This window comes from Zea mays, chromosome 3 (assembly GCF_902167145.1).
Source record: "Zea mays cultivar B73 chromosome 3, Zm-B73-REFERENCE-NAM-5.0, whole genome shotgun sequence".
NCBI classification, from domain to species: Eukaryota; Viridiplantae; Streptophyta; class Magnoliopsida; order Poales; family Poaceae; genus Zea; species Zea mays.
Window position 1 is genome coordinate 53290871 of NC_050098.1, and position 10457 is coordinate 53301327.

Sequence of the window (10457 nt, forward strand, 5' to 3'; positions counted from 1 at the left end):
AGCAAAGGCATGAGGTGTTGGTGGCTGAGTGGGCGTCGCCAGAATCTCCTCAGAACTGTTCTCCAAAATCACACCATTTCCTCCAACAAGGTGATACAACTCCTTAGGCTCTTCTTCCACCACAACTGCGTAGAAAGGAGCCTACTAAGATGGAGGGACACAGGTGGTGTTCACATGGGTGGTCTGGAGAGTGCGCACCATCTAAAACAAGTAAGTGTTACCTTAGTTGAATTAAAAGAGGCAAGATTAATAAAATAAAATTGTAAGAACAAAATAAGCATATTTTGAATAGACTAGGCATTCCATTTCTAACTAGTCTAATGACCTAGAGTCAGCATAGCTTTGATACTACTCCTGTCACACCCAGTTTTAGGGGCAAAACTGAATGCATAGCATATGTGTGCCAGGATCTATTTTCACACATAGGTTGACGTCACAAGTGTATATATCAAAATTCAAAAGACAATACAATAAAGGTGTAAAAGAGAGTATAATAACTTTATTACATCATCCAGACTTAAGAGTCTTAAACAGTATCTTAATCAAAGTACAGCAGAAATAACATGGGTGATCTCCCACCGAAAGATGACCGAAGCGTCGCTACACTCAGTACTCATCAAGATCTTCGTCAAAGTCTTCCTCATCACCTTTTGATAAAAAAAAATTAGCAAGGAGTGAGCTCACTTGCATTGGGGGCTCAGCAAATGGAAGGAACTGAAAGTTCCTTTTGCTCGGGAACAGGATCTGTATGTCGCCTAGAGGTTGGTGAATAGGCGAATAAAAAATAACACTTAAAACTAGAAATTCTTACTCTACTCAAAGACTAGATCATAGTGGAATGAAAGATCCTTCTAGTAGGTCGCAGCAGAATTGAAGTTCATGTCTCGAAATACCCTACACTTCAAAGACAGCGTGTACCACAGATAAGTATTGAAGTGCAAGTATAAAAAGCAATTAAGATAGAGAGACATCACACAACACAACACAGAGCAGATCACACATACATAGGGATTTATCTCGAGGTTCGACCAAGCCTGAAATACTTGCCTAGTCCTCGTTGGAGTTAGCCACACCTTGGCTTGGAGTCTACTTTAACTCCTTCCTCCGTTTGTTCAGATCTGTCAATGTGACAGATAGAGACTTCCACTATGTCGATGATGGTTACAACGATGCAACGACTGCTTACAGTCTTCTTGATAGCACTCTAGCAGAGTAACAACGCTCAAGATCTTGCTCTTGCTCTCAGCAGCATCTCCCCTCTCTCTAAAGGCTTATAACTGCGCCTCTACACAAACTAGAGAAATATACAAGAGAGGTAGACAAAGAATTGATCACAATGATGTATGGACTTGTTGGCTGCACTTGTGTACACCAAAAGGATGCCTAGGGGTCCTTTTATAGCCCCAAAAGAGCCCCTAGCCATTGCCCCTTTCCATGCAAAGAAGATTTCAATCCTCGGGAATAAATGCCACTCTGAAGGGGCACTAGACTGTCCGGTGCCATCATCGGACTGTCTGATACGCCTCCGTCCAACGGTCATAGAATCTGTGATTGGGCCACCTTTCGCTTCTATGGGGCACCGTACTGTTTGGTGCCGGCACCAGACTGTTCGGTGCACCAATCTTCTCGTTGGCACTGGTAACGTGTCAACTAGCTGTTGCCTCTAAGGACCACTGGACTGTCCAATGATTGGGCCCGGACTGTCTGCGCATGGGTCCGGACTATCTGATGCATGGGCCCAAACTGTCTGGCATTTGTAGCCGAGACACCTGAGGCCGGACATTTAGTAGTCTAGGACACCAGACTGTCATGTGCACACCGGACTATCCGGTGAGATGCATCGGACTGTCCGGTCATACCTAGACAGCAGCACACTTGTGTGCTTTCCTCTTCTTTCTTCCCCATTCATCTTCAACTTTTAGGAGGACTTTCCTGTGACTTAGACAAATACTTTTAGAGTATAGTTTAGTTGAATAAGTCCCAGAAGATTACCTCTTTTCATATTATCTTACATCTTTTCTATTTCACCTCAACCAGAGCTCTATTTTATAGTGACCTTGTTTTTCATCTTGAGCTTGATCTTGAGTCTTATGACTTACACCACATAACTAGATGTTACCTCATTTTTTGTAAGTCATGATCTTAGGTAGTGATCATTGATGCACCATAGCTCTTCTCATCTCGATCAACCTTGACTTGTCAAGACATCTTCTTCACCCCTGGCTTTGGGTTCCTCGGCCTCCTTGACTTTCTCCCGTGCACTCGGTACCTCGAAGCTCTTCTTGCTTCCATCCTTGGCTTGACCAGTTGTCTTCAAGATATGAACACCAAGTCTCACATAAACAATGTCTTTCTACACTGTGTTGAACTTTATAGGCTTTACACTAAACACCTATCCAACACTTAACACGCTTGTCAGTCCTTTAATTGGGTTGTCATGCAAACCTCGAAAACCCACAAGAGAGCTTTCAATCTCCCCCTTTTTGGTGATTGATGGCAACACAATTAAAGCTTACACAATATTAATATTTAAAGCACAATTTTAAATTCTAAGCTATAGAATGCTCCCCCTAAATATGTGCTTATGTGAAAATCTCAACTTTGGCCTCACATGCCAAACTACACATACTTAGGCTAAGTGTGAAGCATTACTATAACTTATCATCTGTTGGGTGTATAGTGTCAAGAATTAAACCGTAATGCGCATGACACACAAATGCACAAAATCAGAGTTAAATACCAATTAAACAGATATACCACAGGGATATGAACCTACCACTATTCAACATCAAGATACCAATTTAAAGCGCCATAAATACAAGAACAACATGAATATCTATCACAAGATAAACAACAAGCACGATAGATACCAATTGATCGATCTACACACCAAACACAAGATGATATCAATATTAAAGTGTCAATTAGCTACAGAAGCACTAAATATGCATTATCACCATATAAACAAGAAGCATATGATAAGCATTGTTAACAAAACTAAAGCATTCTCCCACTTAAGATCAAAAGGAATTCAGGTAAACTAAGGAGAAGACCGAGGCGTCGCTAGACTCAATACTCATCAAGATCTTCATCAAAGTCATCATCATCACCTTCTGATAAAAAATTTAGCGGGTGAGCTCACTTATGGTGGGGGCTCAGCAAATTGGTTATGCAGTAAGCATTTTAGTTGGTCGGTATTTTATTAACAACACCTAATTTACTAATTATAAGTGTATCCCAAAACCCAATTAATCATGAGCATAATGATTATATCTCAAAAGCACTTAAATGAAACCACTTAAGCAAATCCTTTTAAACCAAGGATCACAATTTATTCTCCATATTTAAGTTCGATTATCATGTGAGGATCCAGGCTCCTCTTAACCTTGAGCACGGTTGATATGTCAGTTTTACACTCTGCAAAGGTGGTATAACTTTACCCACAAGCCATGTATCCCCTCTAGCCTGGGTTGTACGGACCCTTAAACACTGCCGAGGTGAATGGCTAGGGATCCACTATGAGACTTTCACAAAATATCCTTAGTACAAAGTCAATCGCTAAGGTTTCCACGTTAGTATTGGTGATCCTCTGGGTGAGGCACCTTAGCCAAGACTATCACCCCATGTTAATGTGAGCCGCCACCAAACCAATGTCGCCCCCTCTTGCCCATCTTTCAGGTAAGGTTGCTAAGCACTAAGTCTATAAAGCTATTTACCAAAGCCAGAGCCATGATAGCACTTGTGGTTGCACTGTTTTCCTAGGTGGTCACTCCATGTTCAGTTTATTACAATATAATCTTGTTTAACCATCAGATTAACAACAATAGTATAAATTTCATCTTAGGAACAATATTATCTTACAATAGTGACAGCATGATGATAAAGTTGAGCAGTAGCATAGTTACTAAACATAGCTTTGATCTCAGGTTAAACAAGGAATAATGACAGTATTTCTAGGTAATCCTATTTAGACAAAACCCATCAAATTATGCACATATCCAAAAGTAAATCTTATTGAATGTATTATTTGGGTACAATAAGAAATACAGAGGGAGAATCCACTTGCCTTGCTCAAAAGTGTTCGCGGGTTTTCCTCAAATGAATTCGGTTTCTCTACCATACAGTCAACTTCTAGTAGCGTCACACATCGCACATACAAAAGAAAACATTCACCAATAAATAAACATACATCATTCCACAAATAAACATGCACCATACAAATCACGATTATAAAAAGAAAGAAAACATTCAATCATAAAAACTTGGTTTGCAACTATAATATAAACTAAAATACTCTGATAGTCACTCTATTCTCTTATGACATGAAATATTATTGATTGTACTTCACTATTTCCCTAGAAAATATTATATGGCAAATTAACTGTGGAAGCGAATATTATATAAATTCATAACATGGATGTAGCGTTAAATCAACCTCTATGGATTTGGATTAATTACTAATTAATTTATTTCTACGGGAAAGCACGAATCTCATTTTAGTTTTATTCTTTCTTTCAAAAAGGAAACTATATTAGATGCTACAAAGTTATTCTAGAAGACACATAATCTATGGTTCATCAAAAGAATTATATTAAACTACCATTTGGACTAGGGGTGGATATCGAGCCAGCTCGGCTCGGCTCGACCGAGCTCGAGCTGGCTCGTTAAGGAAACGAGCTGGTTCGGCTCGGCTCGTTAAGCAACCGAGCCAGAGAACCAGCTCGGCTCGGCTCGTTTGCGAGCTCGAGCTGGCTCGTTTAGCTCGCGAGCCAGAACAAAAAATAGTATACATGTATATATACAACAATATAATCAATTGCTAGTTAATTTCATACCAATTTAACACTAGAAAAGACTAACAATACTCATAATTTTATATATCACATCATTTAAACCCTAAACTAACATAGTTCATCACTTATTAATTCATCCAATACAAGTATAGGCTTTGTTTTACAGATAAATGCTAGCTCATTCGAGCTAACGAGCTGGCTCGAGCTCGTGTCGAGCTGGCTCGTTAACGAACCGAGCTAAGATGTTAGCTCAGCTCGTGGTAAAATTGAAACGAGCCGAGTCGAGCCGAGCTGGCCACGAGTCGAGCGAGCTCACGAGCCACGAGTATTTTGCCCAGCCCTAATTTGGACTATAGTAAACATGATCATGACGATGTCATTTCAACATTGATAGAGGTTCTACTATTTCTTAGTGATTAAGCACATGAATATAACCACATGTATTTTAATTAAAAATCTAATTACGTTATAAGCAATGGTAACGTATAAACACTTATCTAGCATTCTTTCGTTTCCAAGAGGTGGTCTTACCAATTCCTTAATCTTATTCTCTAACAATTATATTTAAATAAATTCTCAATGAACATAACCAAATTAAATTACACTAATGCGACTAATAACAGAATCAATAATGAAAATAACTTATCACATACACATGAGACAAATGTTTAATTTACACAAGAACATACTTTACACATCTCAAAATATCGTTGCAGGGATTAATTCACAGTTAAGCGTAGACGCTAGAGGGTAGCAAGAAAGAATTATGAACTAGAACCATCACCTTCAACCTCTGGTTCTTGCGTTCTCTACATAGAGATGTCGTGTGAGCAGGGGGAACCGGCGAGGGTCATCCAAGGGGTCAGGTTTCGGCGGTGGGGGTCGACGAGGAGAAGTAGAGGACGTCGTCAGGTGGTCGTCGACAAACTCCGGACAGCGGTAAGGCTTTAATGGCGAGCAGGGGCTCCCCCGGCGCTCTGGTCAGTGAGTAGTGAGGAGGAGGTGTGGGGATCGAGCTCGATGATCGGGAACCGAATCCCTAGGGCTCGGCGTTGGGTTTTATAGAGAGAGGGAGGAGAGAGGGCGTTGGGTGAGGGAGAAACGGCCGACGACAACCATCAAACTCCATTGATGGCGCTGCCGCAGTGAAGAGCGAGAGTGGGGAAGAGGAGAGGGAGACACACTGCGGTTTCTGGTGAGGGGATGAGAGCGGCTGAGCGAAGCGACGTAGGTCCGGGCGCGGAAGTCAAAGGGAAGGGACGTGGACGACCAAACACCGGGCCAAGCGGCGGCGGCGCACTGCGTTCGTGCAGGTGCGCAACGCGCGATGGGGAAGGGGCCGGGGTGGGCACCACCTGTATGGGTTGATTTGGTGACAAGGGGATCAAGGGAGGATTGGAGTGGAAATAAACTAATTTCCCCCTCAATCCCCTCCAATCCTCCTGGGATCCCGGATCACCAAATCAACTCGTAATGCTGATTTGGTGATTAGGGATCCCTAGGGGATCCATGGGGGAGGAATCCCTTTGCAATTCAATTTTGAATAGCAAGAGGATTTCTTCCCCTCAGGATCCCCGGTCACCAAATCAGCCCAGGGAGGGAGAGGGGGGAAATATGGGGATGGGAGCGCGGTCGGCTGGGCCTGGCGGGCGGTTAGGACCAGGGTTTTTCTTTTTTTCTTTTCTCTCTTTTTTAATAGGTTATTTATTATAAATACAAATAAATATATTTTAAAATATTTTAAAAATATAATAAATCTAATAACAATATTTATAATTAAAATACTAAATATTATTAGACCAAAGTCTATTATCTTAATAAATTGGGTTTCGGAATAAAGAGATACTATAAACAAAATCATCCACAATCAATAGCAAACAAAATCATGCTCCAAAAAATGAATGAATGAAATCAAGCACTTGATTCAAATTTTAATTTACTCTCTACTAAGTATAACAACTAGTAATACATTATTTTAATTGAGGGATTTGAGGTGTTATACTAGCTCTCAAGAAGATTATGAAAACTTACTTTGCAAAATGGGGACTCTATCTAGACATAATGATGAACTAACTAACAAGCTTGAGGCTATCAGTAGTACCCAGAGGCACCTAAAATTTAGATAATTAAAATAGACAAAAAGGATACATCTACTTCTTGCAATGATTTAATTGATTGACTCACCCTGTTGCAAACAAGTTTGTTTTAAGAATGTTTTTGTAGAAACATGTTCACAAGAAGTTGCAATGGAGAATGAGCAACTAAGCAAGAAGTGGCTCACCTCACCAAGGATTATATTTAAGTAACAGGCAAAACGGAGTCAGCCCAATCTCATCAAGATAACACCGTCAATGGAATGAATAAGCTTGGTGATGTAGCAACCTTAGTTTGCTACATGTGCCACAAGTTAGGCCACAGTTCCTATGAGTGCAAGGTGAAGAATGAGTGAGAAAAGAAGAAAGAAAAGAAAAGACAAACAATCAAACTCTTCAACACCTGCACCAACAAGGTTTACAAGAAGGCCACTACACCATACTTACTAAACAAAAATAAAAATGGTAATTTGGTGGTCATCAAGGTGGGCTAGCAAGACAAAACAAGAGAGTCCAAACAAGTTTAGGTACCAAAGGAAATTATTTTAATCATGAATCGCACAAAGAAGGTTTGGATCCTAAAGGGAAATTAGGAGACTTGGCAAAGGTAGGATACATATCATAGGGTTCATCATATTGAATAATGGCATTGCCAAATGGGTTAGTGAATACTATGAACCAAAATTCCCCTTCCAGGTAACTAGATTCAAATTATTGTAATTCCAATTAACATAATTTCAATTAATATCTAGTTTCATTTATGTCTAGTTTTGCATTTGCACATTTCAATTCTTGTTATGCATTCACTATGTAATTCATATGGTAGGATTGCTTAATTTCACTCTTGTCCTTAGAGCAAACCTATTTGGTTTACACTGCTTACTACAACACTTATGGCATTCTATTACGAATAGTTGATGACAATAGTGTAATTCGTCATCAGATCACCTTGTTTATGACGATTTTCAGAAGGTGGCTCAGCATAGTGACATAAATTTAACTTCCGTCATTAAAACAATCATAACATACTCTAGCATCATATTTGTGACAATTTTCTATGACAATATATGAATCGTCATAAGAGTAAATCATCATAACCCTCTCAACATAACTGACAATATTGCATGACAATATGCATATGTCATAGACATATGATGTATCTTATTAAAAAATAATATTATGTATGTTAGCTCATGTGACCCACCTTAAGGACAGGTTCTATTGCCACACATGCTTTCATGTTTGACATGTTCTCATACATGACAATGCGGTTCCACAATATGTTTTCTCAAATAAATAAATAAAATCCTAGAAAAAATAAATAAATAAACTACAATACAAATGGCTTGAAATTATGATCTAAGGGTTGGCTAAAGCCTTTTTCTCCACTAAGTTTTTGATGTATTTGTTGCAAAAGAGGTATCTTATTTATGTTATACCAATAGATTTGTAGTCGAGATAAAATTTTCCCTAATATTAAGGAGAATATGGTTCCTTTATCCGTCTACAAGCTATTTGGTCCAAAATGTGGGTCCCAGTGGTTCAGATAATATATAGAAACGATCAACATTGTTAGAGGCGGACCCTCAATGAGACAAGGGTATTCAAATGAATACATAATATTTAGTATATATATATAATCAACTACAATATATGTATAAGTAAAAAATAAAAATCCTATTTAGCCCATAGGCTATGGCCCATTCAAGCACAAGCACACCCACGCGAAATGCGTTGCAGACGTCGATGTTAGTTGACCTCCCCTGTCCCCTGCCATGCACGCAAAATGTGAAATGTGTTGCGGACACCGACGTCAGCTGACCTCGCGAGTCACGACTGGTGCCCTCGCCGCTCATCGGCCGCTTAGCAACTGCACCCTCCCTAGCCACACCCCCTCCCCCCCCCCCCCCCCGCCCCGCTGGCCTCCTGCCACGCCCCCACATGATTGATTGTCACCACACCAAGCCGCAAGGTCATCCTATGCTCCATAATTTTGAACTGTACTCTAGGAAGGAATTGCATAATATGTGTTCTGTTTTCTTTTTGACAAACGGTTCACAACAGGGGCATGAATATGATAGTTGGCACATGGTTTTGTGGATTTCCCCCCAACTCGTATCTTACATATACAACTATAGGAAACTACATATCTTGTGAAGCACAATTTAGTTTGTGAGCTATTGTTTGTTGACCTAATGACATAGCTATTGATACTTGATAGACTGACTATTGCTGGTTATATAATTTTCAAACTAATCAAGTGATGAAAAGCAAAAATCATTCCATTGTTATTATTTGATTAACCTGAGATGGTGAATATGGATAAATATTCTTAAGTTTGTCTACATAGAGCATTATTATCAAACAAAAAATAGGGGTGGATCCAACTACACCAATATGGCTAGGCATTATTATCAGTATGAATTTCTAATTATATATCAAAGTTGACAAGAGGAAACTTGTGGAAATTCACACTTTAGAACTTCCCCCTTGAGCAGTTGCTAATACTATTGTGCACAACTCCTAGTTGAAAAGCCCTAGCTAGTTGCATTGGATTAGAAAGATGAGATGTCAATGTGTGCTTTAGGCGTATAGTAGATTCTATAACAACACGGCAAAAGGACCAACACATTACTTTTGAAAAGTTCATTTTCAAAATTGTGAAAACAATCTACTGAAGACCAAAAGCAAACAGGCTAGCTTCACATCTAGCCGCGCTTATTTCAGCCAATAAGTGTGCGTTTATTAAAGGGCATTCTATCCATGACAACTATATGCAAGTCCATAATTCCATCAAGACCTTGCAGAAGAAGATTTCAATCATTTTCTTCCAGTTGGATATTTCTAAAGCTTTTGATTCAGTTTCCTAGGCCTTCTTGTTGGAAATTCTTATTCACTTGGGTTTTGGGACTGGATGGTGCAATATGATTGCTAACCTGCTACCTTCTTCTTCGACTCAAGTGCTTCTTAATGGATATCTGGGAGATTCCTTTAAGCATTATAGGGGGTTACACCAGGGTGATCCCCTCTCGCCCATGCTTTTTGTCATAGTAATTGAAGTCCTTTGCAATCTGTTTGATAAGGCTAAACATATGGGTCTTCTGCATTCTTTGAGTTGCAACATGTCAAGAATAGAATCTCCATTTATGTTGATGATGTGGTTCTTTTCATTAAACCTGAGGAAGAGGATTTGAGTTGCACTAAAGTCATTTTAGACTGCTTTGGTGAAGCTTCGAGGCTGAAAGTCAATATTCAAAAGAGTTTGGCTATTCCTATAAGATGTAATGATGCAGGAATGTAGGTCATATCTAATTCTATTCACTACACCATTGGGTCCTTCCCTTGCAAATATCTAGGGCTCCCCATCTCCAACCGGAAGCTTAGAAGACCAGATCTTCTTAACTAGGTGGAGAAGATTGCCGATAGGCTTCCTAGTTGGAAGGTTAATCTCCTTAATCCGACTAGAAGAACAACTCTTGTTAATTTAGTTTTATTTGTTGTTCCAGTTTATCTGCTAATTGCCCTAAATGTTCCCAGTTGGGTCCTCAAAGCTATATATAAGATTAGAAGG

The 10457-nt window shown here is 39.6% G+C and overlaps 1 long non-coding RNA gene across 1 annotated transcript; it reads right to left on the reverse strand.

Annotated features, from left to right (window-relative positions):
* Positions 1–413: 413 nt before the first annotated feature.
* LOC118476661 (uncharacterized) lies at positions 414–6030 on the reverse strand. The gene is made up of 3 exons (XR_004857136.1): positions 5578–6030; positions 812–4131; positions 414–647 (listed from the first exon to the last, which is right to left on the reverse strand). It is a non-coding gene; the product is annotated as an uncharacterized lncRNA (long non-coding RNA).
* Positions 6031–10457: the final 4427 nt, after the last annotated feature.